We start from the raw sequence: 21,698 nt of genomic DNA on the forward strand, positions 1-21,698 counted from the left end.
GACTCTCTAAGGAATATTGAAAAGGAAATTCCCAGAAGCAACCTAATGACTATTTGGGAATAGAAAGACCACTACATCTGGTGAAAACTAAAATTATATTAATGATATCCAGGTTTGAGAACAAAACAAAACTTTACCACCCCAAATTAGAATTAAGCAAAAATAAGATTAGGTTTCTAGAAAGTAAACAAAAAAATACAGTTTACATTATAAATTGTAGAAGAGAATTACATTTAGCATATGTTCATATAATGTGTCACTCATCTATGTAGATATTTTTAAATGTTTGGAATATGCCTAAATACTCCTACATTTTCCCTCTTCATTAATAGTAACTACCACTAACTGAGTGCACAATTATAAGCACTTTCATGTATTAACCCAACTGATCCTTCCAACGCCCTTATAAAGTAGATTGCTATGTATCTCTATTTTATGGATGAAGCACAGAAATGTTAAACTGCCTGCTCAAGGTAGCATAGCTAGTGAGTATCAGAGCCAGAATCTGATGCCAGGTAAAGCATCAGGATGCCCTCAGGACACTACCTACCTGTATTACCTCTACTCTCTTTATAAGGTAAAGTGCACTATTAAAACATGGGTGCCTCTGGGTAGGGTGGCATATTTCCTTCTTTGTTGATCTCATTTGTACCTATTTAATTGCTTAACTCCCATAAGTGTACTCAAAAGTTTGCCATCTATGTAATTATTTTTGGAAAGCTGTGTAATTCCAAAACAAAGACCTGAGAACAAAAATAAGGTTGATCAATTTGTGTATGTGTGTGTGAAGAAAATACAGACACACACACACACACACACACACACACACACAAATGGGTTAAATAACTCCTTGGGACACCAGAGTAGAAAATTAACAGACCAGAAGAGAAAATTAAGATTAGGTTGCTACGGCCTGACAAAGAGGTAGCGCAGTAGATAGAGTATCAGACTGGGACATGAAGGACCCGGGTTCAAAACCCTGAGGTCGCTGGCTTGAGTGAAGGCTCATCTGGCTTGAGCAGGGGCTCACCAGCTTGAGTGTGGGGTCGCTGTCTTGAGCATGAGATCATAGACATGACGCCATGGTTGCTGGCTTGAGCCGAAGGTCACTGGCATGAAGCACAGGGTCACTGGCTTGAAGCCCAAGGTCGCTGGCTTAAGCAAGGGGTCACTTGCTCTGCTGTAGCCCCTCTTCATCAAGGCACATATGAGAAATCAATCAATGAACAACTGAGACAAAAGAGCCACAACGAAGAATTGATGCTTCTTATCTCTTTCTGTCTGTCTGTCCCTATCTGTCCCTCTCTCTGTCTATTACCAAAAAAAAAGATTAAGTTTCTGTGGCCCTAGCTGGGTTGGTTAGAGAGCATCATCCCAACATGCCAAGGTTGTGGGTTCAATCCACAGTCAGGGCAAATACAAGAATCAACCAATGAACGCATAAATAAGTGGAACAACAAATTGATGTTTCTTTCTCTCTCCTTTCTTCTCTCTTTGAAATCAATAAATAAATTTTAAAAAATTAAAAATATTAGGTTACGTTGAACCCACTGAAGTGTCCATCATGTGACTACATGTTTCTCTCTGTGTCTACAACACAAGCAGGAGTGACTCAGCTCCTCCTGAGGGAGAGTGGGGCAAATACAACTAATGCAGTGGCCTTTGAACTAGAGAAAATAAAACTACTTCCAACAATAAGCAACTTAACAATTAGATAGTCCATATTTCTTATTAACATTCCAAGGGAACCAGATATTGGGAAGAAAGAGGTCTATATCCATGCATAGTCAAGGTCCAGGAAGACATGCATTCAGGAGTGCAGAATCAATGAGAATTTAAATACCTAGGATTAAAGTCCCTCCAAGATTTACTTAGTATAACCAGAGCAAGAAAACTAAGATTCTTTGGATTTCCTTTTTTCCCTTTCCAAGCTATTAGGAATAAAATAACTAGTAGTGTGTGGTTTCTGGGGTAATGTCTGACATTGGGGGCAGGTGAGTAGCAATGATTCTCTTCATCACCCATGACATGCATCAGGCATGGAGGGATATGCACCGACTTGTCCAGATCATTTTGGAAGCAATATATGCTCCAGTATCTGGATGAAAGGCTTAAAGTTTTTTAAGTTAACATTCAAAATTGAGAACCAAAATAATTTGGACATTCATTCATTCATTCATTCAACAAATATTGATTGAGTAGCTATCCTATGCCAGGTTCTGTTTTAGGCACTGGGGATATAGCAGGGTACCAAACAGACCATGATTCTTATCTTCAGGGAGTTTATCATTTACTGATAGAAATAAGAAGAGAATATTTTAATATCTGACACTATTCTACATCATTTATTTAACAACTAATATTATGCATTTTTACATTTAAATAAACATGTCGACGTTATAGTTCAACACAATATAAAAACTAGAATTTTTTGAAAATTAAATATAGGGTTCTTTTCTTAGCTACACAATGCTAAAAATATATATAAATGTATTAATATTAAAAGTATGACCTCTCTCATGTTTCCTCAAATACAAGAATATATGAATTCATATAAACTGCACAAAGTAAAACCAAAAGCGGACATATTCCAATGTAGAAATAGTTAATTTGCTAACAACTTATACATATCAATGACCACTACAACCCCCATTTTCTCCAACCTTGAAGCCTCCTCTATTACAATTCTTTGGTTTCCACTTCCCCTTTGATCCTCCGCTGCTGTCTGAATATTCAACATACATACATACATACATACATACATACATACACTTATCCATCCATCCATTATTAACTGCACAAGTCTGTATGTGCCAGGAACCTCTGGGATCCATTCACCCTTTTCCCTTAGGACCAGACTCTCACAGAGGTTGAAAGAGACCTAAGACACTTCTATTTACTAAGACTCTCAATATGCAAAAAAGAAATGCCAACTAACAGACTTATTAAAACGTCGTTTTAGATACCTACATTTTACATGTAAATGCTTTTAACACATACAATTGCAATGACAAAGGCAATGACTTTGTGTCTAGATTTACTTAAAAGCAATGTCAAAAGTTTACATTTATGAGGTGCTCTTTGTGAATGTGAAGCCTCATTCCAACGGCCCTCCTGGTCCTGCTCACACCCTTTTCCTCTTGGCTTCTGGCACATTCCTATCTCATTGCCAAAGAAAAGACACCAGGCAATCTGCACATGTGAGTCACTCACTCTCTTTCCCTACTGCTTAGATCCCTGGAAATGTTCATGGAAGCAAACCTCTGAAGGACCCAAGAATTGGGGTTAAGGGTCCTAAACGCCCTGAGGTTCAGGGCTCCTATTAGTGGTATTTACACACTTAGTACAAGTTTAAAATAATAAGGTTTTCATGGCTCACCCACAAATTACATAATATTGTTCTAGAGGGAAATGCACCCTGATTGCAAATAACTAATCTAAAACTAGAGATTTCTGGTACATTATCCAGACATTTATAATGTTACATGAAACTATATTTTTTCTAATCCATAGTAACTGCATTTCCTATTTTTTGTTATATAGTTGTCTTCTATGTTTTTACTATACATGGTAACCATTCATCTTTTTTTTTTTCATGTAACTTGCTTACAAAAAAAACTTGCCATCCATTTCTAACTTACATAAATCATGGAAAGTAACAGACTTCCCTTTTGAGTTTAAAATACAAAGTATTTCTGTGTACAATTACATACAAACAGCCATCGGGCATCTTATATTGGTTATACATCCTATATTCCATTCTAGAAATCACGCTGTCTAGCACAGGTCCATTTGCACTGAGAAACACCTTAGGTCAAAAGTTTTACTTTCAGTGCTGTTATGTGAAATTATCACTCCTATAAAGAACATTCCTTCCATGATCAGCAAAATAAGATGCTATGTAAGAGTTCAGAGTACTTGGCTTCTGAATTTGAAGGCATTGTGTTCACCTCTCCCACATTAATGACACATTAGCAAAACAGATCTCAGTAGAACTGTATTGCTTGATGACAAATGCAATTTGAATAAAAACAGATTTATTGAGTGGCTACTATAGTCTAAACACTGCAATAGGCCTGGAGATAAAATAAATAAATAAAACTTGGTCACTTAAAAAAAAAAAAGAACAAGAAATAGCTCCAATACAATCTTTTTAATTAATCATATATAATAATAAAAAAATAAATAAAGTAATTATGGCAAGCATCCATGTAAACCATAATACTATGCAATATGTCAGCATACCAACAAAAGCATTATAAATACATATAATACTAGATAATGGCTATTTAAATACCTACTATTGCCTGACCAGGCGGTGGCGCAGTGGATAGAGCATCAGACTGGGATGCGGAAGACCCAGGTTTGAGACCCCGAGGTTGCCAGTTTGAGCGCAGGCTCCTCTGGCTTGAGTAAAAAGCTCACCAGCTTGAACCCAAAGTCACTGGCTCAAGCAAGGGGTTATTCAGTCTGCTGAAGGCCCACAGTCAAGGCACATATGAGAAAGCAATCAATGAACAACTAAGGTGTCGCAATGCGCTACGAAAAACTAATGATTGATGCTTCTCATCTCTCCGTTCCTGTCTGTCTATCCCTGTCTATCCCTCACTCTGACTCTCTCTCTCTGTAAAAAAAATATAAATAAATAAATAAAATAAAAAAATAATAAAAAAATAAATACCCACTATTGAATGGACAAATAATACATTTTAAATTTTGGAAAATATAAATCCAGTAAGGGTCACATAGATATTATTACCACTGCTTTTTCTTTTTTAAATAAATTTGGTGCCTGTGTCTCTACTGTTTTTCTCCCTTCTTTGCTTCTCTGTTTTGACCTTCTAATCTCCAGCATGTGTGTGCTTGAAAGAATAGAAGGAACAGGCCAATGCAGATCTCCATGAAAACATTAAGGAAACTGGAAAAAAAAGTCTTATTTCTTGATGCCCCATCAGGAAAACATGAGATTATATTGCTCTCTAAAAGAAAGATGCTGATATATCTTATAATTTTGATACCATCACATTCCCACTTTCAACTTAATATAAAATAAAAATTTTCTTAGTGCAATTATAATTGCTCAAAGAAAAATGAATCACTGGATCTTTAGCATTTCTTATATTAAGTACTTTCAATATTCAACTTTTTTATAATTTTCCAAAAAAGTCATAGCTGCATAGACTTCTCATTAAGAAAGAAATACTTTGTTTAATTTAGTAATCATTTTAAAAAATGTTTTAAGAGATATGGGAAAGTTATATTGCCATCTTGTGGTTAAAAATTCATTTACATGAGCAAGGACTTCTGGTATTTCCCTTTAACTCTATAGTACAGTGTGTATTAATCTAAAAAAATATTTTCCTGTTTGGAACTTATGTTTAAGAAAAATATATTCTTCACATATCTCACTTACTTTCTTATGTTAAAGCCTGCTAGATTAAAACAAAACAAAACAAAAATGTCATTCTGAGTGGCTGCCTCAGAGAGAAATAAAGAACTATACATTCAGCACTCCTGACCCTGCTCACTGAAGCTTATATTTACTATTAGTGTAATATACACTCTAACCGAAAATTTAAAGAAACAAAATTCTGTAATCTAGGAGTTTCACCTTCACAAGGAATCTCCAAGACCGACAAGTAATTAAATTAAATTAATATGACATTTATGCTAAGCTCATCAACAATTTTGTTTGGCCTAGTACTCAAATTATGAAAGCAAAACCACCACAAAGAAAATAAATATTATAGCAACACTGTTCCTTCCATCTCCTTTACTTAGATACATGAACCTATTTTTCCAAAAATAAGAATCATAAGTTAAAAATTAATTAAAAACTATAATCCTTTATATTTTTCAAATGTATAATCCTCTATGATCTATGCAAAGCAACTGATCCAAATGTTTTACAACAGTGGAAGCTAAAATCTAATTAGAAGTTAATACACTTTTACAAATGTTTGCAGAAAGCCTTTTTTTCTTTTTTTAGCAAATCACCAAAATTCTAGGAAGACAGCGCCATCTATAGGTATACACAGTAGTGAATGGAGTTCTTAGTTTTGGATGTGACTGCCCACTGTGACATAGTAGCAAAGCAAATGTAACTGCCCTAGAAGGAAGCTCTCAGCGGTTCCCAACCTGTGGGTCGTGACCCCGGCGGGGGTCGAACGAACAAAACACAGGGGTCACCTAAAGTCATCGTAAAATACATATTTCCCGATGGCTTTAGCCGCTGAGAAGCCGCGCTAGCATCCACAGCAGCACTATGCAGCTTGAACGCACGCCGTTATGGATGTGCGTTCCAAACTGAATGCCTGCGGTCATGCGCAGACGTGATTGCATGATCCGTTGGGGGCCTAAGGGGCAGGGGAAGGGGGGGACGCTCCACAGTCCATAGCAGCGCATTACCTGTGTCCGGCGCTTGCTGACGTCATCAGCGGGCGGGGGCAGCAAGCGCCGGAGGACAGAAGCCTAGGAGGCGGAGAGGCAAGAGGCAGAGAGCCAAGAGAGCCTGCGAGACAGCCTGCTGGTGTAAAAAAGGTTAATAATGTAAAAACAGTACACACACCATACACACAATACTGTGTAAGTGTAAGGTGCTTTGTGTGTAATCATTACACAGTACACAAAGCAACTTTCACTTACACAAAGCACCATACATTTACACAGTGTGAACTACATCGGTCTTATACTATAAGAGACCACTGTAAGATGTAGTTCACACTGTTCCCCAATGGATAATTATCTCCCATATCTCCCACTATTTTCCCATATTCTGAATGAGGAAACTGCTGAAATCAGCGGTTTCCTGCATTGAATCTGCCTCCTATTGATTTCATTGGGAGTGCGGCAGATTTTGTGGAAGAGCGCTCCCAAGAATCTCGGGTTACCACACAATCCGCTGCAGTCTCCTTTTGATTTCAATAAGAGGCGGAGAAATGACAGTTTCCAACACATTTCTTCCTCTCCTATTCAAGTCAATGGGAGGCCGCAGCAGATTCCGCTCAAATATAGACCATGTTGCTTAATTTTTTCCACGCTAGAACTTTTCCTCGAGCAGAAAAATTCCAAAGGTGGAATCCGCCACCCCCAATAGACTGAAAGAGGCCTCACACTGAGGAATCTGCTGTGCGGATTCTGCAGTGTAAAAGATCTGCCTCCTATAGAAGTCTATTGGGGGTGGCAGATTCCACCTTTGGAATTTTTCTGCTCTAGGAAAAGTTCTAGCGTGGAAAAAATTAAGCAACATGGTCTATATTTGAGCGGAATCTGCTGCGGCCTCCCATTGACTTGAATAGGAGAGGAAGAAATGTGTCGGAACTGCATTTCTGCCATACGGGGGAATCTCCCTTCTGCGGAACCCACGGGTCTCCCATTGAAGTAAATGAGATGTGGCTTCCACTGCTGAAACCGCTGCTTTATAGTGTGAAAGAGCCCTGAAAGATACCATGCTGTGCAGAAACTGCAGTATATCCTATGACGTAGTTCACACTGTTCTATATAGAAAACTTGCCACTAATCTGGAAAAAACAGATCCATTAGTTAAGCAGCTATTTACAGAATGGTAGCTCCAATACACTAGGTAAGGAGGTCCATTAGTAATAAATATTTCTCAATATATAATTAAATATTGTTTTTGTGATTAATCACTGTTTAAATTATGTTTGATTTGTAGTAATGGAATACATAATGCATATCAGGTATTTACATTCCGAATCATAACTGTAGCAAAATTACAGTTATGAAGTAGCTACCAAAATTATTTTTTGGTTTGGGGTCACTGCAACATGAGGAACTGTATTGCGGGGTCACAGCATTAGAAAGATTGAGAACCACTGCTCTAAAACAACCCTGCTCAATCTTGAATCTCTGGAGAAGTACCTGTAATTTATTTCAGTGTTTTAATTTATCTCTATAATCATTCTCCAAAGTAGTGATTATAATAATAACAATCACAGCAACAATAATAAAAACCAATGTTTCCTATAATTGTGCTCCTCTGATTTTGCACACTTGATGGCATGTGTCTTCTCTCCCCCCCCCACACCAAAAGAGAAAGGGGGAGAGATGAGAAGCATCAACTTGTAGTTGCATCACTTTAGTTGTTCATTGACTGATTCTCATATTGTGCCTAAGGGGGGGCAGGGGACTCAAGCCAAGGACCTTGGGATCATGATGATCCTGAGCTAAAGCCAGATAAGCCTGCACTCAAGCCAGTGACCTTGGCGTTTTGAAACTGGGACCACAGCCTCCCAGGTTGACGCTCTAGGCACTGTGCCACCACTGGTCAGGTTTTTTTTCTTTCAGTTTCTGCTTCCTCTTTCCCTCTTTTCTTCTTCTTCTTCTTCTTCTTCTTCTTCTTCTCCTCCTCCTCCTCCTCCTCCTCCTCCTCCTCCTCCTCCTCCTCCTTCTTCTTCTTCTTCTTCTTCTTCTCTCTCTCTCTCTATCTTTCAAATTTTGTGCCACAATTCTATTTTAGTTGTCATTCAATTCTACTAAATACATATTTTATTATACTTTCCCCAAAGTGATATCTTTCTCCTACAATAGTCTAGTTTTTGTTTTTGTTTTTGTTTTTTTTTGGCAGAGACAGAAAGAGAGACAGATAGGGACAGACAGACAGGAAGGGAGAGAGATGAAAAACATCTATTCTTCGTTGCGGTTCCTTAGTTGTTCATTGATTGATTTCTCATATGTGCCTTGACCACCGGGGCTACAGCAGACTGCGTGACCCCTTGCTTGAGCCAGCGACCTTGGGCTCAAGCCGGTGAGCCTTACTCAAACCAGATGAGCCCGCACTCAAGCTGGCGACCTCGGGGTCTCAAACCTGGGTCCTTCCGCATCCCAGTTCGATGATCTATCCACTGCGCTACCACCTGGTCAGGCGTCCATTCTAGTTTTTATGGACATTCAACTAAACTCACCCTTGCTTCTAACCTAAAGCTACCAGATTCATGCAAACAAAAAGGCTCAAGACACCTATTTTATTCAAATTAAATTCCCCCCTTTTTCATAGTCAGGTTTGTCCAGTCTGCTTTCGTGCTGTTCTCATTATAGTGAGTCATTCTGGTGTCCTGCCTAGTTACACAAGGGTTCAACTACTTGAGGACTGAGATTCAGTTCATTCCTAATGAATTGTCTGTAGGGGCCGGCAGAAAAGAGGGAACCCACTGACGATGACAGAGCCCTTGATGGGTGACATAGAGGATTTCATACTTATGCTGTGGCTGGCATTAGAGACCTGGCTAACACAAGAAATGCCCTGTTTTACCAAGGGCAGACCCTGCTTGTGCATCAGTACTCGAGCTCAAGAGCAGCGGCAATATTTACCCCAAACAGAAAGACAAGAGGCCTTAGGAAAGTAATACGCTGTATGCAGCTGCCAACCTGATTTTTTGTTCTGCACACTGTGAGGCAGGGTGGGGTAGTGGGTAGGAGTACAAGCTTTGAAAGCAAGGAAAACAGAGTTGAGTTCATGCTCTGTAACTGGTCTCAAGCAAGTTATTTAATTTCTTTCCTCATACTCAAGAAAATATTGATGATTTAAGTCAAGTAAGATGCCCTGCACATAGTAATCATCCAAGGAATGTTAGTACTAAAGATTTATCTCAGTTTCCCATTAGCCTTATCAAAATTATTGGCTAACTAGGTCTGATCCACCTAACCCAAACAAACGCCCACGTTTATTTATTTATTTATTTATTTATTTATTTTGCGTGCACGCACATGAGAGCGAATGAGTGAGAAACAGCAAGAGAGACAAGAAGAAGAGAGATGAGAAGTATCAACTAGTAATTGTGCATATTAGTTGTTCATTGATTGCTTCTCATATGTGCCTTGACTGGGAGGCTCCAGCTCAGCCAGTGACCCCTTGCTCAAGCCAGTGATCTTGGGCTCAAGCCAGTGACCATGGAGTCATGTCTATGATCCCATGCTCAAGCTGGTGATCCCACTCTTAAGCTGGTGGCCCTACGCTCAAGCTGCATGAGCCCACGCTCAGGCTGGCAACCCAGGGTTTCAAACCTGGGACTTCAGCATTCTAGGTCAATGCTCTATCCATTGTGCCACCATTGGTCAGGCATGTAACTTCTTAAGATAGCAAAAAAGAATGAATGAAAAGGACTGAACTCAAAATAAGTATGAGTTTAACTATACAAAAAGAGAATATGATATCTGAGCACCTAATATCAGTTTCAAAACTTAGCTCTGAGCCTGACCTGTGGTGGCGCAGTGAATAAAGCATCGACCTGGAATGCTGAGGTTGCCGGTTCAAAACCCTGGGCTTGCCTGGTCAAGGCACATATGGGAGTTGAAGCTTCCTGCTCCTCCCCCCTCCTCTCTCTCTCTCTCTCCTCTAAAATGAATAAATAAAAATAAAAAATAATAATAATTTAAAAAACAAACAAAAACACTTAGCTCTGAAACATTTCTTGAAAATCATTAGTCCACGTGACTGTTGATTCCACGCTATTTTAACTGTACAAGTTAGAAATTTGTCTGCAGGGCAGAGAGGATTTGAATATATAAATCCAAGAGTTATTTGAAAATGGATAATGCTGAAGCCAAAAAGCAGATAGGCTTGTTCATGGAAATAATAGCGGATATAGGGCAAAGAACTTTAATACACTGTAAAACATAATTTTGAAAAAAAAAATGTGTTATTTTTCAATTACACTTGAAATACAATATTATTATTAGTTTCAGGTATACAACCCACCAATTAACATTTATATAACTTAGGAAGTTTTCACCTCAATAATACCCATCTGACACCACATATAGTTATTACAATTTTATTGACTATATTCTTCCCTGTGCTGTACTTTGCATCCCCATGACTATCTTTAACTACCAATTTGTACTTCATGATCCCTTCACCTTGTTATCCATCCTCCTAAACCTTTTCTCATATGGCAACTGTCAAAATGTTCTCTGTATCTATAAGTCTGTTTCTATTTTGTTTGTTCATTTATTTTGTTTAGATTCTGCTATATGGAATCGTATAACATTTATCTTTCTCTGTCTGACTTATATTATTCAACACAACCTATGTTGTTGCAGATGGCAAAATTTCATTCATTTTTAGGGTGGACTCATATTTTATGGTATATATGCACCACTTCTTCTTTACCCTTTCATCAAACGATGGACACTTAAGTTGCTTCCATAGCTTAGCTACTGTAAATAATACTGCAGTGAACATATAGATGCATATGTCTTTTCGATTTAGTGTTTTGGGTTTCTTTAGATAAATACCTGAAGTGGCGATGCTGGGTCCTTCTCTGCCTCTTGTGATAGCCTTTGTTTTAAGGTCTAGTTTGTCTGGTATACGTATTGCTACCCAGCATGTTGCTGTTTCCATTTTCATGAAATATCTTTTTCCATCCCTTTACTATGTGTGCCATCCAACCAAAAGTGAGTTTCTTTGTAGGCAGCACTTGCATGTTGGGCAAAGCAGGGTCTCAGGAAAACACCAGGGAGGGGCTAAAAGATATGATAGAGACTCAGATATGACCCAGCCTGTGCCTGCAATGCGAGGGCTCAGCAAAGGAACAATCGCCTCTGCCATCTCTTGTGTCTGAGAGAAAGCTGCCCCTCTAGCCCTCATGTCAAACCAGGCAATCCAGGTCCTCTCCCTATGTCTCTGATGGCTTTCGAGCTGCTGCCCAGCTCTGGAGTTCAGAGCAAGTAAGTTCAAGTTCATTTGTGAGGCCATTAAAAGAAATGCCTGGGACTCCAGCCACCATCTACAATCAGCCACTCAGCCACAATCCCTGATGGTTTTCAAAATCAGAAGTTATGAGGACTTCTCTTCTCGACACTGGAACCCTGGGCTGTGAGGCCTGGTATGGGGCTGGGACCCCTCACTACTCAGGGAGGACTTTCAGAGTTGAGGTGCCCCTCCCAATTTCTAACTGCCACACATGGGCGTGAGGCCACCCCGACCCCAGTCTCTGCCCCTTCTTCCAGTCTGACATGGCTTTTTCTGTATATCTTTAAATTACAGAACTTCTCTTCGGCTAGATTACAGGTGGTTCTAAATGGTGGCGGTTCTGTAGTTTGGTTGTAATGTGATGTGGTTGTGGGAGGAGATGAGCACAGTGTTTACCTATGCCACCACCTTGACGGAAAGCAGGACAGCATTTTTGAGGAATGAGAAAGAAGAGGAACAATAAGAAAGTGATGAGATATGAAGAAGGGGGTAAAAATCAACAGCAGAGGCAACTTGAAAGGGAAAAATTGGTCAGACATGTGAAATTCCACAAATATTAAATAAAATTAAAAATGAAAACCAGTAGTTAACAGTTTCAGCAGAAAGTCAGATATGCCAACTACAGTAGTTGAAAATTGAGTGAGAAACTTTTCACAAAGTTTTACATGAAAAGGAAAAGAAACACAGGACCATAGCTTCAGATATGTGACATGAATTTGAGAAACACAATTATGAAGGTAAAAATACAACTGAATGCCTACTGTAGGTTGAATTGTGTCCCCCAAAAAGAAATGTTTAATTCCTAACTTCTGGTATCTGAAAATGTGACCTTATTTGAAAATAAGGTCTTTGCAGAAGCTATCAGGTGAAGATGAAGTGATACTGGATTAGAGTGGGCCCTAATCCAATGAGTGCTGTCCTCATCAGAAGAGAGAAATGTGGACACAGAGGCAAAGAGGGAGAGAAAGCCACCTGTCAACAGCCAAAGAACACAGGGATTATTGGAAACTGCCAAAAGCTAGAAGAGTACCACGGAACAGATTCTCTCTCAGTGCCTCCAGAAGGAACCAGCCCTGCCCACACTTTGGTTTCAGACTTACAATCTCCAGGACTGTGAGACAATGAAGTCCTGTTATTATGAGCCAACCAGTTTGTGGAGCACTATTCAAACAGCCCTGGCAAACTAATACAGACTGTCGATAACAATCCAAAAGATACAGACCTAACAGAATAATTATGATGAGCATACCATAATCACATCGAAGTATGGAAATCATTGACACAAACATAATACAGTAATTCAAAAGCAAAAGGAAAAAAGACAATTAGGAAGAAAAATCAGTTACTATCTAGAATAATTATGAATAATCCTGTAGAAGTCCCTTAACCTGGTTTCATTTATTGCTATTTCTAATTTTTAATTTATTGTGTTGACATGGTTTAAAGTGTCCTATTCACTATAACACCCTCAACCCCTGCATCGTGCCCCCATGACCCATGCAAAGACTCTTACCATTCCCATTTTACCCCCTTCAGTCCCCCTACCCCTACATCCATCCCCCTTTCCCTCTGGGACTTGCTACCCTGTTGTCTGTGTCTATATGTTCTGCACACATAACTTGGCTAATCCCTTCACCTTCCTTGATCCCACTCTCTCTTCCCCCTTTCCCTCTGACGGCTGTCCATCTGCTCCCTGTGACCCTGCCTTTGTTTCTATTTTGTTCCTCAGTTTATTGTGTCATTAAATTGCCATTTTAAGATGCCCCCTACTTTAACCATGACAACATTTGAAAGTGATTTTTTTTTTTTTTTTTTTTTTTTTGTATTTTTCTGAAGCTGGAAACAGGGAGAGACAGTCAGACAGACTCCCGCATGCGCCCGACTGGGATCCACCCGGCACGCCCACCAGGGGCTAGGCTCTGCCCACCAAGGGGCGATGCTCTGCCCCTCCGGGGCGTGGCTCTGCCGCAACCAGAGCCACTCTAGAGCCTGGGGCAGAGGCCAAGGAGCCATCCCCAGCGCCCGGGCCATCTTTGCTCCAATGGAGCCTTGGCTGCGGGAGGGGAAGAGAGAGACAGAGAGGAAGGAGGGGAGGGGGTGGAGAAGCAAATGGGCGCTTCTCCTATGTGCCCTGGCCGGGAATCGAACCCGAGTCCCCCGCACGCCAGGCCGACGCTCTGCTGCTGAGCCAACCGGCCAGGGCTGAAAGTGATTTTTGCATCTCTTTTCAGTTTGGGTCCTGGAATGAAAAATGATACATAAATTTTAAAAAATGACCATGGGCCTCTCTCAGAAGATGGCAGAGATTTTAGACCTGAAGGCAATTTTTTTCACCTAGTTTACTGAATGATTACAATGAAAGAACGTATTGCTAAAAGTACTGTCGCAAGTTGTCTGATGACTAGAACCCTAAGAATAATATTCCGTGGCTTGTGCTTCTGATATTTACTCACTAATACAGTCAACAATCATTTCTGTGTACCTACTGTAGTATACCTAAAACAGCAGGTCCTCATTGCTCTGAGATGTGTAGTCAAGAACAGAATGGGAGGGGTGCAGGAGGAGGGGGTGAAAAGGGGCTGCTCTAACAAGGTTTTCCTAAAATGTTGTATAGAAGCTGTTTTATGTCAACTGAATCATGTACCCAGACACTACACTTATACTTCTAAAATGTCTTTCAGCAAAGGATAGTAAAATAAAAAATGCTTTGAAATGTGGCTATGCAATTCACATTTCATTTGTTCTTAAATTCATACTTTGGAGATCAAGATTTTCTTTAAGAGATAGGACTACATTTTAATTAAAACACATCCCTAAAGGTATTTTATAATTAATTTGAGCAGTAGAGTTGCTTCCTCCTATGTGGTTGAAATAAAGAGATATTTTCCCTCCCTAATTACCCAGATAATGGGTTCCAGCCTCCCTTTGATGTGTCATAAAGGCTCACCTGTTTCACTACAACCTGCTATTTATTATCAAACAATTGCATTTTCCAAAATTCTGAATTTCCAAAGGTGCCATTTATCCAAATCACATGTGTGTCCCCTTTGTACCCACTCTGAAAAAGAATGTTCCTTGATCAAAATTTTAAACTTGATTACCACCCTGGGTGCATCAGGCCTTTTATTACCTAGTCCAAATTAAAATCCAGAGGACTACTAGTATACATACTGCCCATTAAGGCATTTTCTTTACTGCATTTTAACTATTATGGGTTAGGGTGAAAAAAGGTAGAAATCTTGTGAAAAGGAAGATACCGTATTTCCCCATATATAAGATGCTCCCATGTATAAGACGCACCTTAATTTTGGGGCCCAAAATTTGAAAAAAAAATGTATTACATAAAGTTATTGAACTCAAGTTTTATTCATCATAAAATTCACACAACTCCTCATCACTGTCAAAACTCCCATCCATTAGCTTGTCTTCATCTGTGTCTGACGACAAATCACTGTCTTCATATATTGCGTCATCCTGAGCTCCATCTACGGCATTTGAAATGCCATACTTCTATAACCACTATCTAAGATTCACTCAGTTTTTAGGCCCCAAATTTTTTGAAAAAAGTTGCATCTTATACATGGGGAAATACAGTAAATAAGATCAGGAGTTTAAAAAAAATAAGATTTAAAATTAACCTCTACCTTTTTAGTAACCTATCCGGGTTGAAAGCCTGAGACTCCTGCACATCAGTTCAATGCACATGTCATATACGTATACTCTCAATAGTTAACATCCCAGAAGCCTGTTCATGAACCCAGGTTTCCCTCCCCCAATAGAAGGTCTTTCTTTCCACTTCCTCATTTCACTCCTTGAAAGTGATTAATTAGATAAACTGCACAAAGTACTTAAAATTGTGTCTAATGCAAAACTGGAGAACTTGTTTCCAAGATACTTTGATTGAACAATTTGACTAAAACTTCTCCAGGGAGATGCACAAAATAAAGACAGTAATTGGCGTGTGCGCCTACAGAATCCAGGGACTAGGGAAGGGCTGGAGAGGAAGAGACAGCAGCCCGGATTGTGTCAGTGATATCTAGAGGGGGAAAGTTCTAGGAAATAGTCTGAATGGAATTTACAGACTTGGAGGAATATAAGACTCTGGGAGGCAAAGCAGGCGGGTCCTGGAAATACCAGTGTTTGAAGGGAACTCAGTACGGACAGGTCCTCGGCATGCCTTCAAGAAGGAGCCTGACAACCCTGGTAAGAGCTGGGTCTCTCAGAGCTCCGAGGGGAATTCATTAGAGACCCTGGCAGATGACCTTGGATGCAAAAACCCTATGAGAACTTGTAGGGAAAACTCATCTGAGTGGGCCTCACAGGTTTTTACCTGACATAAGAACCGCATGAGATTTGGAAACACGTGGAAAAGCCACACTGGGCATTAGGGACCATGTCTGAGATGAGCGATATTCCTGGCTCCAAGGAAGAGATGTGCATAAAAGAGAACTTTCTGGAGCTATGCTGATGAGCAGTGTAATGATGTAGGATCTGGGGGGTCTTGAGGCCCAGGGACCTCAGGGGCTCTAGCTAGTTTGGGGAAATTCAATCACTGTTGCCATCAGGTTTGCCGCCAACCCATTTGGTGTCTTTTGTTAGAAACAGAAAAAGGTGTCCCTTCTACTCTAGGTGGACAAATCTCTGCTCAGGTATTAATAGATGATGAATCAGAGAATGGGCCACATTTTGGTTCCCACTTGCACCATGGCCAGTCCTTTTGAAGGCAACCATCCGTCCAACTGCACATAGAGGCCCTGGGTAGACTGAGAATTTTCTTTTGGCTAAAAGCTAATTTGTGCCCCCACACATGAAACTATTTGGAAGGAGCAAGATACTATTTAGCATAAAGACTATAAAGATTGTATTCATAGATAAAAGTTCTTCTAAGAGACATAAACTAATAAGAGGTACAAAAATTATAAGGGATAGCATACTTGACTTGATCTCTCCAACTTCTTTTTTTTTTATTTTTATTTATTTTTTTTTTAATTTTTTTTTTATTTATTCATTTTTTTAGAGAGGAGAGGGAGAGATAGAGAGAGAAAGAGGAGAGACAGAGAGAGAGAGAAGAGGGGGAGGAGCTGGAAGCATCAACTCCCATATGTGCCTTGACCAGGCAAGCCCAGGGTTTCGAACCGGCAACCTCAGCATTTCCAGGTCGACGCTTTATCCACTGCGCCACCACAGGTCAGGCTAATTTTTATTTATTTTTTTACAGAGACAGAGAGTGAGTCAGAGAGAGGGATAGACAGGGACTGACAGACAGGAACGGAGAGAGATGAGAAGCATCAATCATTAGTTTTTCATTGCGCGTTGCAACACCTTAGTTGTTCATTGATTGCTTTCTCATATGTGCCTTGACCACGGGCCTTCAGAAGACCGAGAAACCCCTTGCTGGAGCCAGCGACCTTGGGTTCAAGCTGGTGGGCTTTTCCTCAAACCAGATGAGCCCACGCTCAAGCTGGCGACCTCGGGGTCTCGAACCTGGGTCCTCTGCATCCCAGTCCGACGCTCTATCCACTGCGCCACCACCTGGTCAGGCGATCTCTCCAACTTCTAATGGAAATAGTATTCTACTAGTCCTTCTCCTAACCTGATTTTCTATAGAAATGGTTGCATGCTTGTGCAACCATAGGCAAGTTAATTAGGCCCTTTGTGCCTCAGTTTCTTCATCCCGGAATTGCAATAAGGATTAAAAATGTTAATACATGTAAAGCTTAGAACTGGCTCTGGCATTTAGTATTGACTCAATAAATGTTAGCCATTTTTATTATTTTCACATGTTAATGAGAAAGTTAAAGCTGGATGGGGCTGTAGAGGCCATCTGGGAAACATTTATACAGAAAATACTTTTCAAGCTAAGCCTTGGAAAATGGATAGGATTTCAATAGGTAGAGAAAACAAGGGGAAGGCATTCCAGGCATTGGAAATAAAGGTGGAAAGGTACAGGCAACATTCAAGAATGGTTAACAGATCTATTTAGCAGAAAACAAATGGAATGTGTAGGAGAAGGGTAGAAAATAAATCTGAAAGTTACGTAAATTGAGGGCAATTAACAAGGCATGTAGAATTCATTCCTCTCTCTCTCTAGTCAGAAATAAAAACCAAGGAATTTAACTGGCAACCCTTTGCAACCCTATGGACTCTCTTTTCTCAAAGGTCTTCTAGTGCAGTGCTTCTAAAACTTGGAAGTACAAACCAATGACCCGGGGACCTTCCTAAAATGTAGATTCTGATATGGTAGGTCTGGAGTGAGACCTGAAATCCTACATTTTTACCAAGCTTCCAGGTGCTATATCATGCCCCTGCTGCTTATCCCTGGACCATGTTGAGTACCAAGGGTCTGATCCCATGTTCTCTCCTCATTTCTCATCCTTAACCCCTCTATGGTATTAGGCCTTAGTGATCTTCCTAAAGCTCTTATCTTTGGCTTTTGTTCTCTCACCTGAAGCTTATGCTACTACATGAAGCTGAGAATGCAGACTAGAAGCCTGTAAAACTCCAGTATATATTGACTTGTCCTAAGCACAGCTTTTATCATATAAAACCAAGTTGCCATTGAGAACAATATCTATGTATAAGAGCTAGCAACAAATTCAAGGCCAGTCTTCAGAAGTGCACTGTCTAAGCAACTGTCAGTGCACCAATCTCTTTGGTCTTTTAATACAAATATTACAAACCATTTTTTAATATAAGATAGGCTTATGTCATTATAAAAGACATCTATAGCCCCTCTCATGATGTGTGAAACTTCTCTGGAAAAAATCTCATCTAAGATCCCCATCCCACCCTTGCCCCAACCATCCACATGGGCACTAGCTGTAATTGATTGGTGCAGAGGTGGGTCCCTGACTAATACTTGGTTATTCTGAGTCTTTCCTTAGGATTTTACACTAGAACTGAAAATAGCCAGTCAGTCTCTTGCTCTCCCTACAGAACAGAAATCAAAGTCACATAAATCAGGAGCTGCTGGGAACATCTTCTGTTCTGTGGACTGAAGAGCAGACAAGTGCAGAAAAGAAGACTGACAGAGACATCAGAAAAGCATCAGGAGACAGACCCACAGTGTGGCCCCTGACAACCTTGCATATCTCCACATCGGCCATGAGGCAAGGCTTAAACCACAGCCTGACCTGAGTCTTGGAAATGTTGGAACTGAAAAGCCAACAGGGTTTTTGCAGTTTAGACTTTAGGGGGACAGAGGTGTAGGGAACTGGCTGTAAGTTAACAGTCTGCCCAACCCCCCACCTCACTTGTTCTGTGAAGTTACTAAAGGCTGTTAAGCTGTGGTGCTGGATTGTTTATACTCATCCTACCCCATGTCACCCGGAAAGACTGAAGGCAAGTTTCTTCTATCCTGTTTTGTGTGAAGTTAAGATGTTATGTATGTGAAGTTAAGATGTTATGTATGGTGGGTTTTCTGCACTTGGTAAAATTCTTGGGTTGCCTTGGAGATAAGATCAGAGATCTCATTGATTTGCTAATGGTCCACTTTGTTCTATAATTAAAGGAGGAAGTGGTTTTTGAACGTGCTCTATTCTTGCTAGCAGCATTGCAGAGCCCTCCCAAACCCATCCTTTTATTTCTTTAAGCGTATTCCACGCAGTTCCCACTCAGGACCTGGAATTACTAGCCTTGCTGGTTCGCTGTTTCTTCTAGCCTAAGGAAAGATTAGCTGCCTGCTGAGGAGCTGCTGAGAGTCATCGTGTGGAATGCTTTCACAAGGCCATTTCTCATCAATCTCCCTCTGTTGAGCTGAGCACAAGACTTTTCCACCTCACTCCTACTTAGGATAAAGCTGCAGACTTCAGTGCAAATCTATAAAACTTTCTGGCTGTGGTTCTGAGGGACCAACAGCAGAGAAAACTAATGCTCATACTGTCCATCATCTGCCTGTTCAGTTTGGTATTTTAGCTGTGGAACAAGGGACATGGGGAACTGACAACATAATGACTTGTTTTTGCGGTCTGTGTAAGTAATTAAATGTCTGAATCCATTTGGGCAATTTTACTCCTTACCAGGAAAGTCTATGAAAGTATAGCACGCCATTTTAACAGCTGTAGTAATATTACTTGTGACCCTATTATTAGCCACTACCATGCTACCTTGGAAATGCTTAACTATTTGACAAAGACAAAAAGGAAAAGATGGCAAGAGTTCACTTTTGGCCCTGGCCAGCTAACTCAGCTGGTTAGAGCATTGTCCCAATATGCCAAGGTGCCAGGTTCGATTCCCGTTCAGGACACATGCAAGAAATCAACCAATGAATGCATATAACGAACAACAAATCAATTCTCTCTCTCTCTCTCTCTCTCTCTCAAATCAATTAAAAGAGAGAGAGAGTTCATTTTCTGAGTTCCTCTTAGTGCTGCAGCTCCTGATTCCACTCTGTTCCAGGAATGCATCCCAGAGGCTGAATTCCATAAAATACCCTGCTATTTCTCTAATAAGCCTCCACAGCTACTTTTTCTTTCCCCTTAAGAACTCTAGAATGTATATTTAGTCTTTACCATCAAAAGATCATATAATGTATACACAGACAGAAGTGTTCCATTTGATGGCAGCATCTGTAATCAAAACTCTAATACATTTTTTGTATTCATTAAAATTCTAATTCTCTTGTATATTAACTTCTTTTTGGCCCTGACCAGGCATATGGAATAAGATTAGCTTGCACTTATTAAAGTCCAATAAATATAAAATTTTATGAAAATGTTATTGGCCAACCAAAAAAGAGAATGACTTTTTTTTCACTGTAATGAAAGTGTAAATTACTCTTATCATTTACCAACAATTCCATAGTACTAAATGTATAAATCAACTATGCAATGTTTAATTTATCTTATAAATGTACTATTTTTCATTCATATTAGTTAAAATTATAAGAACATGGTGAAATCACGTTATATTTGTGCCAAATATTTATCATCCAACAAAACAATGTAAGTAGGATTAGAATTTGATCTACTTTTAACATCCCTTGAGTTGAGCTGTATGTAATACAGAGTATGATTATCTAAGCAAATATGCTGATGATCGTGAATAAACAGTCATCATTTAGGATGTTCACCAACTAATTTCACTTTCCTATTGGGCCAGTTTTCTTTGATCAGGGGCTCCGAATCAAGTGAATCAAGGACAGCTGGTAGAATTTTGAACATTGTGGAATTTGACCAAAATGGCTACTAAGTTGGTGCAAATTTATCTCTACAGGGAAACAACTAAAAGAGTAGACAGTGGAGCCACTAATATCATAATAATGGAGACACATAGCACGATTACAGTAATAAATTCATGCCTTGTTACCATATTAATGAAATACCATCTTTATGAAAATGTACAGATTTTAAGTGATACATCTGGCTGCTTGTGGTACCCCTGAGATGCAAGCAGTTCATGAAGTTTATGATATAATGGACACAAGTCATAATTTTTAGTAGTGCCTTATAAAAAGTCTAAATTTGTTTGAAAATAATGTAAATTTTACTAGTAGAAGTTAAACATTAGACATCTAGTCATTGCAATTAATATGATTTATTAGTGTTACCATAATATAATATATTAAGAAAACATCTACATTTATATAAATGTTTTCTAGTGAGGAGTGAATTATAGTAATTTACTTATAATAAAAGTGCATCACAGTACAATTAATTTTTCAATCAACTCATAATTTATATTTTAGAATATCTTTAAAATATGTTCACATAACATAATCTCATGGGTAACTTTCTCTAGCCACACTTAGTAATTATTTCCACGATTAGTTTCACAGATTTTTTTCCTAAACATTTTTTTTCCATAGCATAACTCTCCATAAATTAATGTGAGCCCATTCTATTAAAGGTGTTTATATGTGTTAACATATGCATTTAATTTTAATATGCCTATTTAAGACACGAATAGCCTCCAGCAAGCACAGTATACAGTAAGACCTGTGGAGTCCTGAGGTACACACTTTAATGAGAGAGGATTTGCAAGATGT

The 21,698-nt window shown here is 39.5% G+C and overlaps 1 protein-coding gene across 2 annotated transcripts in view; it reads right to left on the minus strand.

The window, feature by feature from the left end:
- SLC25A21 (solute carrier family 25 member 21) overlaps positions 1 to 21,698 on the minus strand; it is a 567,550-nt gene that overhangs the window by 543,286 nt on the left and 2,566 nt on the right. The window lies entirely within an intron of this gene.

This window comes from Saccopteryx bilineata, chromosome 4 (genome assembly GCF_036850765.1).
Source record: "Saccopteryx bilineata isolate mSacBil1 chromosome 4, mSacBil1_pri_phased_curated, whole genome shotgun sequence".
In the NCBI taxonomy this organism is placed as follows: domain Eukaryota; kingdom Metazoa; phylum Chordata; class Mammalia; order Chiroptera; family Emballonuridae; genus Saccopteryx; species Saccopteryx bilineata.